The sequence below is a fragment of the Phyllostomus hastatus genome, unplaced genomic scaffold (assembly GCF_019186645.2).
Source record: "Phyllostomus hastatus isolate PE091 unplaced genomic scaffold, TTU_PhHast_1.1 phas_scaffold_182, whole genome shotgun sequence".
Lineage (NCBI taxonomy): Eukaryota > Metazoa > Chordata > Mammalia > Chiroptera > Phyllostomidae > Phyllostomus > Phyllostomus hastatus.
Window position 1 is genome coordinate 25,418,837 of NW_025334013.1, and position 17,555 is coordinate 25,436,391.

A 17,555-nucleotide genomic window follows, 5' to 3' on the forward strand; every position below is an offset into this window, starting at 1 on the left:
ACACTTGTGATTTTATATGCAAACACATCCAACACCTGCAGATACATACCCATACACACACAGAGTGCTTTACACAAATGCGTCCTGCATTGCTACTGGGTTGTCACACATGATTGAGTTGGCTACAGTTAAGTTCTGTGGCTTTGTGCTATCCTGATATAATACAGAAACAGATGGGCCAATTTTTCTTGCATTTTCCAGATTCAAGATAAATGCTCGGGAGCTCCACAGTAACCCTGTCCTTGGGATCGTCCGTTCACTCACCATTCAGCAAACATTGATTGAGGGCCTAGAAACCGATGAAATCACAGAGGAGGGTTGGTAACTAAACCACAAAAACTCCACTGTATCAGACTTAACTCTGTAAGGGGGAGGAGGAAGGTGTCACCTTACAGAATACAGGGCCTGCAGCCCCTATCCAGGGACCAAAAATGCCAGCAGTGACCCTATGACCTCTCCAGCCCACCCCACCCCACCTCCCAGAATACAGCTACAAAGAGTGCCGACAGCAACCACCTCAGCTCCCTGCACCCTCGGGGTCTGCCTCAGGGGCTTCACCCTCAGTCACCCTTCTTGGGTGGGGCAGCCTATGGCTACAGAAGTTGAGGATGTGAGGGCTGACCCTTTCTGCCAGATAGGGACTCTCCCATGAGCACACTCAGAGCTTCCCATCAGGTTGCCCATGACTTTGTTGGGCTTACACCATAGTTGAGCTTCTCCCTCCACCCAATCCTGTTTAGGCTCCCTCTCCTTCAGAGGATTACACCTTATTATCAGCATCCGCTTCTGGAGAATGCAGCCTGCAACAAGAAGCCTCACCCCTGCACTGTCCATCATAAGGTGGCATTGTCTATGCTCCCGGGGCTGCCCTGGATGTCTCCACAGCCACCTCTGGGGTCCAAGCAGAAGTGGGGAGATGGTCACCCTCCAAAACAGCTTTCCTTTGCCCAATGTCTCACCAAGTCTCTTGGATTTCTGTCCAGGATTTCTTGCCCAGAATCATACCAGGTATCTCATGAAAAAAAGAGTTCTGTCCATTGCTGGCCTTCTCCCTCCAACCAAATGCTCAAAGCCAGGCCACAGAAGGGGCTGGATGGGAAGAGACGTATATCATCCACTCTACCGTGTCGGTCCCCAGAACACCCCTCTTGTCCCCTGCTCTAAAATCAAAGCTGCCTTGCAAATCCAAGGTTACGCACCAGACCCAGGGTGGGGCAATGGGTGCAAGGAATTGGGGGAGGAGCTGGTGTAGCCCTATTCTGCATGTAAAACACTTAGCCCTGAGCCGGGTCCACAGCAAGTGTCCAATACGTGATGGCTATTATCACCATTATTATTATTATGAACCATGAAGCTATCACCAGTCGTCGGTCTGCTGGCAGCGGGAGGCAGAGTGGGCTGGGCTGCTCCCTGCTCCAGATCACTAACCCAGGCTAAGTGGTGGTAATTACGACTTTGAGGAACACTAGTAACAGTGCCAAGTTCCAGAAAAGCTACAGCAATGAGTGGAGAGGCCTCTGGCTCAGTTCCGGCTGCCAGGCTGAGCACAGATTTGCACGGCTGGCCATATGAGAGGTGGGGCCTGTTCAGGGACATTGTGGGAGGACTGTCCATCCTGGCACCCACGAGAGCCCTTTGTGGACACACAGTGGGGAAGGGCCCCAGCACCAGCGTGCAGCAAGACCCCAGGCTTCCAGTCCTGTTGCTGTGATGCTTCCCAGAGGTTTGGACAGGTGGAAGCCCTTGTGTGGCTCATTAAGGGCCTCTTCATGGGCCTTGCATCCTAAGGAGGCACCCATCTCCATGCAGCCTGGTCAGGCCCCAGCCTGGGGCTGCACTGAGATGCCAATTACACCGTGAAAGCACCGCTCCTGGGAATCACTCAGGGCTGCCTGCACAGGGTTGCAGGAAGCCCAGTTGCACCTGAGGCTTGTGGCCCAAGGAGTTGATGATTTTCTTTTTAGAAAACTGATTTTTTCTAGCCCCGGCTGGCATAGCTCAGTGGATTGAGTGTGGGCTGTGAACCGAAGTGTCACAGATTCAATTCCCAGTCAGGGTACATGCCTGGGTTGCAGGCCATGACCCCCAGCAACCGCACATTGATGTTTCTCTCTCTTTCTCCCTCCATTCCCTCTCTAAAAATAAATAAATAAAATCTTTTTTAAAAAACTGATTCTTCCCCTTGCCCCCTTCCCTTAAAAATTTGCCCTTGCCTTACCCTGATTAACCAATGGGCAAGCAGACAGGCCCAGTGAAGTGTCAGCCACAGAGAAGGTAGCTAAAATTGTATCTTTCCTGCAATTCTCTATGCCTCCTTTCCTCCCCACGGAGGACTGTCCAGGGGCAACAGGGCAGGACAGGGCAAGGCAGGGACCAGCACCTGGCCTCTATCTCCTGTTTATTTACAGCTCATCAGCTCCCTCCAACTGGGAAGCAGAAGTGGGGCTCTCCCCCACATTCCTTCTGGCCAGGGGGTCTGAGCTTCTGCACAATGCTTTGGCTGAGAGTGTGGATAAGCTTGCATTCCCTCATGATAAAGCAAAGGGGTCTTTTCTGCTGCTTCCATGATCAGTTACTTCCCACCAAGTCCACACCTCTTGAGATCCGGGCACTGAACTACCATGTTCTTCCAGCCTCCAAGCTGTGGGCACATGCTGTTCCCTCCCCTGGGGGCCCTTCTCCCTCATCCACCTGTGAACTCCCCGTCATTGACCAAGGCCCACCTTCAGAGTCAGCAGCTCCCCTTTGTAACTCTCCTGTGCTCCTTTCCCCACCCTCACCCCACTGCCCATACTGACCACTCTCTCCTCGGTGCTCCTTGAACTTCCTGCTAACTTTGCAATGCCCTTGTCTGTCTCCCCTGTAAGCTGCTCCACAGTCAGCAACCCTGGCCCTTCCATCTCTGGCATCTGGCAGTTAGAAAGCTTTGGTGGTATTCATTTCAATGACATAAAATGAATATAGGTGGAAGGAAAGGACAGACCAGTGAGAGAAAAGAAGGGGCTCAGAAGAAACTGGAAAAAAGAAAGAGAAGGGAGAGGAGAAGAAGAAAGGAAGGGCGAGAGAGAGAGACTGAGAAAGAGGGAGAGAGAGCTGCAGAGGTGGGGAAATGGGGGCAGAAGTGGTCCTCCATGGACCTAGCCCTTCTGTTCCTTCCATGGGAAGCTCCTTGTGCCAGGTGTTGCTCCTGAAGACTGAGGAATGCCTTCCTTGGGGGACACCTAGGTGGCAGTAAGGGGCACAGGCAGGAGTGTCACAAAGGATGTACCTCAAGGCAAACTACATGCCAGGCTCCATGGCTTGTGCTCACTTGCTCACTGACTCTGCATGCTTTCTTCTCCATCTTCCAGTCTGCTCAGATTTGGCCCTGACCCTGATCTTGACCAAGCACTCCTCTGGCCTACAACAGATATCCTGTCTTCTTCCCTTCCCTTCCCTTCCCTTCCCTTCCCTTCCCTTCCCTTCCCTTCCCTTCCCTTCCCTTCCCTTCCCTTCCCTTCCCTTCCCTTCCCTTCCCTTCCCTTCCCTTCCCTTCCCTTCCCTTCCCTTCCCTTCCCTTCCCTTCCCTTCCCTTCCCTTCCCTTCCCTTCCCTTCCCTTCCCTTCCCTTCCCTTCCCTTCCCTTCCCTTCCCTTCCCTTCCCTTCCCTTCCCTTCCCTTCCCTTCCCTTCCCTTTCCTTCCTTCCTTCCTTCCTTTCTTCCTTCCTTCCTTCCTCTAGCCTACTTTAAAACCACACCAAACATTCTCTTAGTTCTGCCTCCCTCCCTTACTCTCTATTTATGTCTGGGTTAAGATATTAAAAATTGTAAACTTGGTTAGAGTGTAAATAATTCCAAACTGATTTCTAAACAATTGTTCCCTATACTGTCTATACATGCTAAAGTGAGACTTGTACCTTGTTTTCAGGCAGTGGCGTGAGAAAACAGGACCTGGGCCCAGACCCTTATTATAAAATGGGAACTAGATGGTAAGCTCAGGTACTGTTCTATTTACTCAGAAATCCTTAGGGCCACATTTCTCCAATGAGTTGTTTATTGGTGCTGAGACAGCAGGACGAAAGGAGCTCTGACGTGGCATTTACCTTGCCCCTCAGTTCACAGTTCCGGTCCTTGAGTTAATGCTGGGCGTGGTCCCCACTCACAGACCCCACACTGGTTAGAAATCTGCAGGGCTTTTCACAGTCAGCAGTTTGAGTCAGAGACTCCACACCCAGCAGAATCTCCCGGAGATGGATCCTGTTCCCCTGTGCTACACATAGACCAGATGCTTGCAGAAATCAATGAATGAATGAAAAAAATAAATTGGGGGAGCAAGTGAATAGATGTGTGTGAAAAAACAAAGCAGTGAATGAACGTGTGAATGAGTAAGTGGATCAGGAAATGAGGAGACCACTGAGCGCTACAGGATGCTCCAGATGTCCAGGAGGCGCGATTGCAACAGCAACCCCTGGGAAGCTGCAGCGCAGCCTTTATAAACACTTCCTCTTACCCACGATCCGCCCGCCCATTGGAGAGACAGCTAAAGCTTAGAACAGGAGACAAGCAGGCACATTGTCCCCTGCACTTAAATGTGAACCAGCCAAGACTTTGTGATCATTTTCAGTCAAGAACCTTCAAGGACAGCCTCAGATTTGAAGTCTGGGGCGTTTGGGGCCAAGGTGTCCCATGAAGACATAAGCTGCTGCACAAGGTAGTGAGTTCCCTGTTGGTGGGGTTTATCAGCAGACGCTGGATATGGTGAAGATGGTCCTCCTCCTCTGATAGGCAAGGTACCTTCCAAATCTGAGTTTTTCTGTGCTCCATGTAAGTAGAAAATCATTACCCATATCCTTTCCCCTAGTTTTTCCTTGGTGAGACACTCAGTATCTGTTTTGTTTTTTGTTTTTGTTTTTGTTTTTTTAAAGCATTCAGTAAACAGCTATAGGCCATTCATCTGTGAAGTGACAGGCTGGCTTCCCATGCAAAAAAATTCCATAGCACCCCCTCATGGCATTTATCATAGTTGCATGTGTGTGGGGGAGTGTTTCATTAAAATGTGGTTTCCCTACTAAGAAACTGATATTTCTCATCTTATTTTAGGAGCAGCGTAGTATGGTAGTTAAGAGCATGAGCTAAGTTCATACTCTATCTCTCCTCCCTACACTGTGTGACATTGGGCAAGTTACTTAACTTTTCTGTGCCTCAATTTCCTCATCTGTAAAAACAGTGACAATACCTACCTTTTGGGGTTATTGTGTTTCAACAAATGCACTTTAAACAGTACCCAAAGATACCAAGTAGCCAAAGCCATTATTATTTTAATACTTTATTTTTAGAGGAAAAACTAGAGTCATAATTATTTTTCCTCCAAATCTTATACTTTCCATTATATTTGAGCATAATTTGAAGATAAATCAGATATCAATCTGATCCTCTTTTCCCGTTGTCTGATCATGGTTTTCTTGTAGTGTGATACTTGTAGGGCACTCTCTTAAGGTTTAAACTTTCTTTAGTGTTATTTCCCAACCCTTGGTGAAGATTTTTGTTAGAAGATGTATTTTTTTTCAATTCAAGGATTGTTTTTTCTATTTCTTTGACTATAGTGTTACATCTGTAAAGCTCTCTACTTCTGGAACTTCCACTAAATGGATGATGAGGATGGTGAATTTCTTAGATCTTGTCTTCCGTGACCATTTTTGCTTATATTTAGCTATTATTGTGTTTTAAAGATTGTATTTATTTTTAGAGAGAGGAAGAAAAGGAGAAAGTGGGAGAGAAACATCAATGTGTGGTTGCTTCTTGCGTGCCCCCCACTGGGGACCTGACCCACAACCCAGGCATGTGCCCTGACTGGGAATCGAACCAACAACCTTTTCATTGGCAGGCCAGCACTCAATCCACTGAGCCACACCAGCCAGGGCTATTTCTCTGTTATTTTTAAAGTTCTTCTCCTTTAACATGTCTGTTAAACCTACACATAATTTTCATCTGAGTTTCGGGAGCAATTTTCAAGTTAGTTTTCTAATTAATCAGGTTGATTTCTGAAGTTTCCATTCTGCTATGTGCAGCCTTAATGAAGTAGAAGGGACTGGAAATCACAGCTTTCCTTCCTAAGGACTCTTTATTGTTTTCAGATTGATCTTTTAAAATCAACATAATACCTTCATAATTCTCACTAAAAATACAATTAAGAGTGCTTTTTAAAGTTCTTCCCTATGTCCTGAAAATATTTCTCTTGCTGGGTGCAGTTTGTGCTGAGTGTTCAGGCCAGCCCCTCAGTCCCTCTCCCTGAACCGCTACGTCCTTTCTTCGCAAGACCAGCAGCTTCTCACCCTTTGTTCACCCTCGAGGATGTCTACAGTTGTTTCACTTTGGGTAATCTGTCGCTGATTAGTAAGTCGCTGTATCTTCTCCCTGAAGGAACGCGGCAATCAGCAATTAAGGTTTACAAATTAGAATTGGTTTTAGCTACTAGAGATGGAAAATAAAAAATAACAGTGATTTAAATAAGATGCAAGTTTATTTCTCTCTCAGGCAAAAGAAATCCAGAATCTGTCAGTTGAGAGTTAATAATGGTATTCTACAGTGTCGGGGGCCCTGGCTCATCGAATCTTACTGTTTTACCTTCCTTAGGGTCTTTACTTTATAGTCTAAAATGGATGCTTCAGCACCAGCCATCAAGTCCATAATCCAGCCAGGAATAAGAAGTCAGGGGGGCAGAGATCACACACCCTCCCTTTAAGAGCACTTCCTGGAAATGACCCTCACTATTTCTACTTACATTCTAGTGCCTAGACCTCAATCATATGAACATATCTAGCTGCAAGGGAGGCTAGGAAGTGGAATTTTTATTCTGGGTGACCAGTGTTGTTGCTATGAAAAAAGAAAAGAATGGATATTAGGGTGCATCCAGAAGTTAGTTTTTCTTTTCAGTCTTGGGTGTGACTAATTGAACACTGAGCCCTCCCTCCTCCTTCCTGTCTGGTCAGAAGTTTGTGACATAGAATTGTCCCTTCTTTATTTCCACCTGTGCTACCCAGATCCAGGAAGAGTCGGGGGCTGGGGCACTGTGGAATTGCTTCACTCGTTCCATTGGCCAATGTATAGCAGAACAAGCAGTCAGTACTCACCTTCAGCCATACTCTCCTCCTGTTTTTGTTTGTTGTTGTCATTTTGTTTTGTTTTGTTTTGGGTTATTTTGCTTAAGCTCTCAGAGGTTTCAAATAATTAAGATCTCTTTGGTTTTTCAGAAATTATGTAGAATTCCCCGGTTACATTGGTTGTAGCACTTCAGCAGGAATGATCAGAAATCAAATGTGAGAACTTAGGTGGCATCTAAGTTCAAGAACCTAAAACACAAATTTGGTCCTGTGATTCCTCTCCTTAAAACCCTGCCCTGAATGAGCATAGGAAAAGGTGTCAATATCACCAGTCCTTATGGAAACACAAATTAAAACAGCATTAGGTACACACCCACCAGAACAGCTCAACAGACGTAGAGCTCCTGGAATTCTCATACATTATCAGTAGAAATACAAAATGTTACCACTTTAGGAAACGGTTTGACAGAGGTTAAACATTCACTTATCATCTGACCCAACAATTCTACTCGTAGGTGTTCAGCCAAGAGAAATGAAAATGCATGTGTGTCCACAAAAGATTCACACCTGAATGTTCGTAACAGCTTCACGTGTAAAACTACAAACTAGAAAACAGCCCCAATGTGCATCCACAGACAGACAGATAAATAAATGGTGGAAATCCACACAATGGACTGTTTATTCAGCAATGAAATGGGATGAAGTGATGATACGCACGACAATGCAGATTGGAGAAGGATGTGACACGAAATTCCAAAGTAAGCTAAGTGAGTCTGTGTGGTGACAAATCACGCCCATGGTTGCCTGGGTGAGGGGTGGGAGCGGGGATTGAATGTAAAAGGGCGGGACTGAACTTTGCAGGAAGGTCGATAAAAATGTTCTGATCTTCACTGTGGTGGTGTTTACTTGAGTAAATGCGTTTGTTAAAATTCATCACATTGTACGTTTACAATGGGTACGTGGGTGCGTTTTACTGTGTGTAATGCACTGCAACAAAGTTGATTTAAAAAAGAAAAAAAAATCCCTCCTTCCTATATCCTAAAGGGTAGAGCTCAAACTCGCCGAAAAACTCACAAAGTCTTTCAGGACCTGGCCCCTGCCTTCTGCTCCAGAAGCCGGGATCCTAGGGTCACTGTGACCCTCTGCTGCTCCAACCTGCAGCCAGCCACATCTGTGGTGAAGAGAGGACCGCGGGAGGGAAACCCATGCTAGCTTAATAAATGCAGTGTCCTTGGCAGATCCTCTCTCTCAGGGCCTGGTTGGAGAGAAGTAACACAAGGAGATCTAACTAGCAAGGGGGCTGGGAACTGCCGCAAAGATGTTCTCTATGTACCCCCGGCTCTCACCCCTGAACACCGGTCCGTCAACGCCCAGCAGAGTTCACCCGCTGCAGCGGTGTGCTCCGAAACAAGTGTGTTTGCCAAGACAGCCCTGTTTATTTTCCTGCTTGAAAACAAACTCTAAATTTTGATATGAAGGAGAAAAAAACCCATCTCAGATACTTTCAGTCACTCATTCCACACCCCCCATAATTTGTCACTCTGTCTCGAAATCTTCCCCTGCCTGACGTGGCTTTAATGGGTTCAGCATTTAGTGAGCTAGGCAGTGGATTATGTGCAAAATGCATTAACCTCTCACATGCTTGCAAAAATTGCCTTAATAAAATAGAGCTAAATCCTACTTAATAGCAATAAAACAGAAGCCACTGTGTTCCAGGATGCTAACGACCTGTGAGTCATTCCTTTTGATTTTAGAACGTTGAACATTTGGAATTCGTCCCTTTTTATGAAACTTTTAAGCTTGGATAACTGCTGGAAAATGACACGAGCTAAAACAAGTTTCCTGCTCACAGATGACCGGAGAGCCAAGAAACTTCCATTATCTTCTTAGAGCTCCGTCACCCTGAGACAGCCTGAGGTTTCAAGGGTGCACATGCAAACGACAAAAAGGAAAGAGCTGATTGTAATAACTAATATTTGCCTAGTGTTTTCCTGCTTACAAAGCTCTTTTTTTTTCCATATCAATTGATTCAACTCACATAACAGACTCATGAAGTAGGTACTATTATCTCTATTTTCTAGATAAAGAAATTGACATTCAGAGAGGTAAAGTAATTTGTTCAAATTTTCATAGCTAATAGAATGAAGAACCGGCACCTGGATCCAGGTTTCTCTGAATTCAGGTCCCACGCCATCCCTAAACGCTGTTTTCAAATTTATCTTTAACAGTCACCTCCTTACGAGATGGAAGAGAGGAGGGGGTGCTCAGTAACCCCAAACAACGGCAATGCTGTGGCCCCCTCCCTTTCCCAGCAAAGTGAGGTTTAGCACGCCAGCGTCTCTTATCTTGTCTCAGAACCGGGGTTTTCTGCCAGTTCTTGTAATAACTATGATGATAGGCACAATTATTATACAATCAAACAATAACAATGCAGTAATAGGAGTAGCTGCTGATCTCACTGAGCACCGCAACACTGTCCTTTGGGAGCGCCCTGTCAGGGGAGGTGCTGGGCAGGTTTCATCTCACTTAATCCTCACCACAGTGGGGTATTATTACCATTTCCCATTTTCAAGATGAGCTAACTAGGAATTAGAGGAATCAAGGAACTTGACCAGGAATGAGGTCAAGTCATTGGGTAGATTAACTATTCAACTGGCCCCCATTTTCTACCCTTCCTTGTATCAACGTGACTTTGTAGATCCTCCCACAAAAAAAGAGACATGTTTTCTTATCCCTTGAATTCAGTCTCTGACTTGCTTCACCCCAGAAGATACAGTAAAGGTGATGACATGCCAGTTCTGATCTTGCCCACTTCCACTCTTACTCAGAGCCCTGCCGTGACAACAAGCCCAGGCTAACCCACTGGAGGACAGGACACTACATGGAGCAAAGGTGATTTGTCCCAGCTCATGGCCACCAGCCATGACCATCTTAGACCACCAGCCCCTAGCTGACCCACTAGGTGACCACAGACACATGAGCAAGTCCAACCAAGATTAGCCAAGTCTGGCCCAGATCAATAGAACCCTTCCACTAACCCATAGCCTAACAAGAAATTATACATTGTTGTTTTACACTTCTAGGGCTTGGGATGGTTTGTTATGCAGTAATAACTAACTGATACAAGGTGGACACAGTGCTTAAATCTAGGTCTTCCAGGCTCCACAGCCTGACTCTTTCTTATATCCTGTGTAGACAGGTCATGTCCCTCTAAGCAACCCCAGGCAGAAGGGTTGGGAGAAATGTCAGTGTCACCCCACGGGAGCAGGACAGGATACCTTGTGCACTGAAACTGCTGTGGGCCACTCTCTATTTTGGTGTGAAAGCAGAAAGACTCAGATGACCTGTGTTCCTAATCAAGCCCTGTCACTAGATCCATGTGACCTTGAACAAGCCACTCATCTCTCCAGGCTTCCATGATCTTATCCAGAAAATGAGACAATCAGGATGTATTTGCTCAAGAAAAACATTCGCCAATAGCTGCAATGGTGCTACACACCAAGGATACAAACCTTATAAAATTCTCATCCTTGAGAAGAAGCTCACAGTCTAATGGACCCATAAACATTGCAAAAAAAAAAAAAAAAAGGCAAATTTAGCTGCTGCGGTGGGACGAATAATGGTCCTCAAAGATGCCCACCGCTTAGTCCTGGGCCCGGGAATGTGTGCCGTCCTTCCAGCCCTGGCTCAGGTGGCAGCCTCCTCTTGGGAGCCTTCCCCACCTCCCTGCTTCTCTGTGTCCCTCACAGAAACAAAGTCCTCGCTGCAGTGCTTGCGAGTTACCTATTTCCCTGCTTGCTTGTTTCACTTGCGTATTAGCTGTATTTCCTTATTTTCTATATTTTTGGTGTTCTAGCGTCTAGGTCTTGCTGACCAGGGACAGATTGCCTCCTCCAGGACTAGCTAATTCCTCAGGATAGAAGATGATTCCCCTGCAATGAGCCATTCAGACCAAACCAAACGACCTGAGCCCACACCCCACTCATCTCCTTTCTCAAGCTCTCGCAAGGCTCTTACACCCCAACACTCCCCTGCCAGAATCAGCCCTGGGCTGGGCACCAGACACCTCGAGACAGTCCCTACACCACGAGCCCGCTGAAATTATTCAAACTAGCCAGTCAAGGCTGCTTACCCTGCCTTACCCATTCCTTCCTCAGAAACCCCAATTTGCTTGCCCACATTTGCTCCCATTCCTTCCATTTCCAGGCCGACTCTGGGGCTTTCCCATGTGGCCCTGCACTGGGTGCTGTGTCCCCTCCTCTTGGGAACTGTGAGTGACAACTATCCCTTCAGTGGCAATTGTCTCCCAATCTGTTGGCCTCACCATACCAGAGTAACAACAAACCCTGCATTTTAAAACAACCCGTCTGTGAACTCCTCCAGGGCAAGGACATTCTGCTAATGCTACCTTGCACCGAGCACTCCCTGAATGACAGGTGCATGTTACCTGCATTATTTCACTGATTTCACAGCAGCCTGGTGAGGCAGGTACTGATCATGCCCAATCTACACACAAGGGAATAAAGCTGGCAAACAACAGAGCCTGGATTCAAACACAGTTCTATCTGGCTTCCAGATCAGCTCCAGGCAACCTCTCTGATAGAGTCATCTCACACTCAAAAGCCTCAATCTCGACCTCAGGACCCCAGCAAACAGGGCTGCCGGGCATGGGTGTGCAGTTCTCACAAAGGCACCTGGCCAGCGGAGCAGGGGAACAAGAAAAATCAGCCTCCCATTGCTTGCCACTCCAGGCACCATCCGGGCTGTTTTCTTCCAGACACAGCTCCTTTTTCTAGGTCTCACTCAGGGGCCTTACAGACTGGCCCTGTCTACAAACCACAGTCCATTAATGCCTCCTATGATATCTGCTAATGTCATTTCTCCGTTGCTTGCATAGGGAGGTCACATTCTGAAGCACATCCCAGCACAAACGTCAGGCTATCGCAGGTGTATCGAATCAAGGCTCAAGGCTTCAGGTACCGAATCATAGTGCCCCCTCCCCTTTAATTAATTCTCTCATCCCCTCTGTGTCTAACGTAGACTGAGTCTGTTCTTCAAATCTCTTCATTTGTCTCTGCAACAGAGGATTCCCAGAGATGCGTATTTTAAACAGGTCTTACCTTTTGTCAATGTTGTGTGTGTGATTATAGCTTTGCAACTTGAGTGAGCTCTGTGACACTAGCAAGCAGTCCTTGTCCCTCCAACCAGACTTAGGAATTACAAACGACCCCCTTCTGAGCTCTGAAGAAGCAGTTTGACGCTGAGCACTGTGAGACCCCTCCCACCTTGTGAGCAGATCATTTTTTGTCTGAACAAAGGGTGGGACCGGCTCCACTGACTCACAGCCCAGAGTTCTTGCTTCTTGAAAGCAATCTCTTTTAAGAGATATACAAATCATACGCACACAGTCTCACACCCATAGTGGGGGACTATGCATAGTGGGGACCCAAAGCTGGCACCAAAACGAATGTCCGTGTCGCTCCAAATCGATGACACTCCTCAGCCCTTGACCATGAACCCGTGAAGTCACCAGGTGATGCCATCTGTGCTCGGGCAGTCACAAGCTAACACTTTCCGTCAGAGCCAGACAGCCCTGAGCCTGGCCTGGGACTTTCAAAGCCAGAGGCCCAGTGTAGAAGTCCCCCTGCCGCAGGCCCAGAGCCCCAGCGGCCCTTCCTGTGCCTATCCGGCTTTAAAGAGGGCCAAGGGACAGTGCACTGAAAGTCGGTCCAACCAGGACCTGTCAGGCACGAAAGCAATGCAAATGTGTTTTTGGAAATCACAATGCGCCATACAAATCATCTATAAATGACCCCATTCTGAAGATTGCCCTTGTCACACACTTCCTTCCTCCCTGCTTCTCACCCCACCCCCTTCCCTAGTCCTTGCTCTAGAACTGGGTGTGGCTTGGTTTCCATCTCAACCCTTCCACTTACTGATTGTACATTAGCCACATTGTTCAACCCCCCTATGCCTCAGTTTCCCGACTTGTAAATTAAAGGAAACGGCAGTCCTCGCCTTGTAGGACTATGAGGAATCCATACACTTGAAGAGCTCACTGCGGTGCCCGACAGAGTGATAAACCCATCTTCACGCTTTCTGGCCTTTGCAGATCCTGTCCCCTCCACCCAAAATTCCCTGCTCTCTTCTCAGCCTGGAGAATTCCTTTTCTCCTTTCAACTTCACCCTGGATGCTCCCCATTGTAGGAAACATTCCCCATCTCCTCCGAGACGACCCCTGCACAGCCTCTGCCGTGCTGCCTCCTCCGTGGCAGCGGTCGCCACGCCAGCGCACCACCAGCTTTTCCCAGTGCTTTCCCCGCTGTAAAGTCCCAGGGCCAGGTTTATTGTCGTCCGTCTTCGGACCCCCAAGTTACGGTTCCGTGCCTGCTATGAAGTGCAATGAAGTTTGGCTGACTTAATTTAAGTAATGAAATAGTTATGCTCGTCAATGAGGGAGAAGCAAGAAAAAGACACAGAAGAGTCCGACAGCCGCGAAAGGCCTGCTGGGATCAGCGCCCCTCTGAGCAATGTAAGTAACCCACCCTAGAGCTGCAATTCTCCACCCCACGGATTTCACTGGTCTGGGGCCCCGGGATCCGACTTTTTTAAGCTTCCCAAGTGATTCCAATGTGCAGCCCGATTTGAGAGCTACTGCTCTGTCCTGTCCTAACATTCTTTGTCCTAACAGTTCAAAGGAGGGGCAGTTCCTTGGGCTTCCCTCACCCCATACAGCCCAGCCAGTTCCCCGGGGGCGGGGGGCGGTGCCTGCCTACAGGGCTGGTCCTTAAGCTCTAATCTGGCAGCTGAGCTTCATGTAAAGGGCAGGGCAGGGTAAGAAATGGTGGCTGGATAGACAGGTGGGGTGCAGAAGACAGGTAAGAGGGTGTGACCTGAGGAACAGGTCCCAAATCTAGCCAAACCCTACATCCTTCAAGACCCAAGTCACCCTCCCTCCTGAGAAGCCTTCCCTCAGGCACCTCCCTGCCCTGACACGCTCTGCACCACTCCCTGAGCCCCTGCCTGCCTCTCCCCAAGGCGGCATTCTCCCGGGAGCCCCTCCACGAATCACAGGGATCCTCCGATGGTTGGTGAAAAGTCTGAATTACAGAGTATTTTTCTAAAGCATGCTAACTGACTTCACATGTAGAAAGTTCCCCCACTAAACGCTAACAGAGTAGACTCAGAGTTGCACTAAGAGAGGAGTCACTTCCAATTAGCACACTGGTGCAGAAGCAGTGGCCTCAGAGCAGTTAAGAATAGTTGGTTTGCCCATGTGATTAACGTTGCTTACGATGTGATGACGACAAAGGCCTACCTTCGTGCCCCTGCACTCCCCACCCGGTCTCGTTTGCGCTCTTATTAATAGTGAAAAGGAAGTCCGGCTTTACTGTCTTCCCATCATCCCAGACTGCGAGCCACTGAATGACCTTGAACTGTGTGCATTTGCATCCAGCAGCCGTCTCTCGCTCCGCCTGCACGGGGTTCCCTTTGAGGACCATTTCTCAGAGGACAGAGCCTCCTTCCTCTTGGCAAATTCTGTGACCGTCCCCCCTTTGCAGACAGGAAAGTGGAGGCACAGAAAGCTGATGCAGATTGTCTGAGTTGCACAGCACCTGAGCCAGGGAAGCCGTCCCAGTCCCGGAGAGAAGTCTCCAACTCCGGCTCTACCGTCACCCGCGTTCTCTCCCGCCAGACAGAGCCCCTGGCCAACCCTGGAGCCTCTCCCTGTGGCCCTGCACTGCACGGAGCGCCCCCTCCTCTCCAGGGCTGTGAGCAGCAAACCATCTTTTCAATCAGGGTTGTTTCCTGACCCTCTTGTCTTCGCCCTACCTGAGCCTGTCTTCTCAACTGTAAAATGAGGACAATAATGCTGACTCTCGGGTTTGTTGTGGGGGTGAAATGAGATGATGTGGGTAACACACTTAGCATAGGACCTGCTCCACAGGAAGAACTTAATAAAAGGCAGTATTACCTCTGGCCTTGTTCCTGTTGTTATTTATGTTCTGTCCTCCAAACTCCCATGGTTCATGGGCGAGGAAACAAAGACCCGGAGACATGTGACGGAAGGCAACCTGCCCAGTGTCATGTGGCAAGTTCATGAGAAGGCAGGCACTGGAGCTCAGGTCTCCTAGCTGCCCCTGCCCAGCAGCTAAATTCCCATGCCGGGTCCTGCCATTCTCTCTGCAGATGCCACGAATCATGGCGACCAGTGGTAGGTAACACACACACACACCACTTCCATTTTCCCCCCACTAAGGAGGTCTTGCTTTTGAGGTACATGTGCAGGTGAACCCATCAAGGTTTTCCTTTTCCTTTGCTCCCCAGTTTAATCAACAAGCTTTTCAACATGTGACACAAGTAACAGGAGAGGCTGTGAGTGCACACAGCTGCCCCTTTAAATCCTGTAATCAAAACCTTTCAGGGGAGCAGAGGAGACTCCAGCTGGGTCCAGGCTTTTTTCTCTTTTTTTCAATTACAGTTTACGTTCAATATTATTTTGTATTAGTTTCAGGTGTACAGCACCGTGGTTAGACAATCATGTACTTTACACCGTGCTCCCCTGATATTTCCAGCACCCACCTGGCACCACATGCAGTTATTACAGTGTTATTGACTATATTCCCTGTGCTGTACTTTACATCCCCACGACTGTTTTGTAACTGCCAATCTGTACTCCTCAATCCCTTTAGGTCAGCCTTTCTTAATCTCTCTAGTTCTTTCAAATTCTTTGAGGGTAGTGAGTAGGGGTGGGGTGCCTCCACTTCTCCCACCTCCCCAAACTGGCCTCAGTGCAGCTGCCAGGGACCCTATGACAGCACAGAGCATGGATGGAGTGGTGGCCCCCTAACCAATAGGTCCCATCCCTCCTCCTACACCAAACATGTCTCCCTGCCATGGTGCTCTGTGCTGGGGGGTGGGCAAGGGAGGCCAGAGCATCCAACATTCAATTCCTTCTGAAGTAAAAACCACTTGCATACAATTTGAGGGAAAAAGTAAAATGGTAAAACTGACTTATAAGCCAAAGTATAAAATAAATATCTATGAGTCCATACAGAGATAAATAAATGAGTGAACAAGTCAATAAATGAGGGAGAAAAGACAAATTTCCCATGCAAATGAATTTCAAATAATTTATGTAGATCCTCTGCCCCCAAGGAGATGGAGTGTGACTCCCACCTGTGAGTGTGGGCTGCATGCAGTGACAGCCTTCCAGAGAGCACAGGATGGGAATAGAGAATACACACTAACTTTTCAGTGGGGAAACCTGACCAACGCAACCTCAGCCAGGTGGCTTGGGTCCACATCAGCAGGGGTAAGCAGGCCCCACGTACCCTCGATATGATGTGATGAGAACGGCACTTCACCTCTGGTGTCTTCCAAAAGCCCACACCCAGTCTAAGCACCAGGAAAATCTCAGACAAAACTCAGTCAAGGGACATTTTACAAAAGACCTTACCAGTACTCCCCAAAATGTGCAAGGTCATCAAAAGGAAAGAAAGAAAGAGGAAGGAAGGAAGGAAGGGAGGGAGGGAGGAAGGGAGGGAGGAAGGGAGGGAGGGAGGGAGGGAGGAGGGAGGGAGGGAAAGGGAGAGAAGAAAAGTCAAGTCTAAGAAACCGTCATAGCCAAGAGGAGCCCAAGAAGACATGCAAGTAGACATTACATGGTTTATTAGCTGGGGTCCCCCGACAAAGACAGGGCATTGGGGAAAAACTAAGGACGTCTGAATAAAGTGTGGACTTTAATTAATAATACTGTATCAAGGTTGCTTCACTAATGGTAATAAATGTCCCGTGCCAATATGATGGTAATAATAGGGGAAACTTGGTGTGGATTATATGGGAACTCTCCATACGGTTTTCACACTTTTTCTCTAAGTCTAAAACCATGTTAAAGAAAAGTTCATTTCAAAAGTGAAACAAGAAGCTCTTCTTGGGTAGTCCAGGGCAGACCTGCTTCTGTTGTGCAGCCTCAGAGTCATGAACACTGCTGAGGGCCCTTCGTGTATCAGCCTTGAGTTCTTGAGTTGGGCGGGGGTGGGGGGTGGCAGGGGTGGGGGGTGGCAGGGGTGGGGCAGCCCAGGGCTGACATACAGGCCATACCTGCTACCCCTGCCCTATCAGCTCCTTTTTCATCTGCTTTAGACCTTCAGCTTCCATATAACATTTTTGCTGAAACAAAGAATTTCTCTGCTCCAAAGAGTAAGTACTGACCTAGTCCAATCCTGTCATAGAAAGTCCAAAGAGAGAGGAAGAGATTCCCAGGGGATTCACCAAGGAAGGGACGGGGTTGACCTGGAACCACACACAGGGGGCAGGTGTACCCAGAGCCATCCCTCAGGTGTCAGCCGGGCTCTCCCCTGTGAGCCCGGAGCTCCTCGAGGCAGGGACTGTGCCAGGCTCATCTCTGACTGCAGGACCCAGAAGAGTGCCCAAGACACAGAGATCAGTGGATCCCACGGAATGAATGAATGAA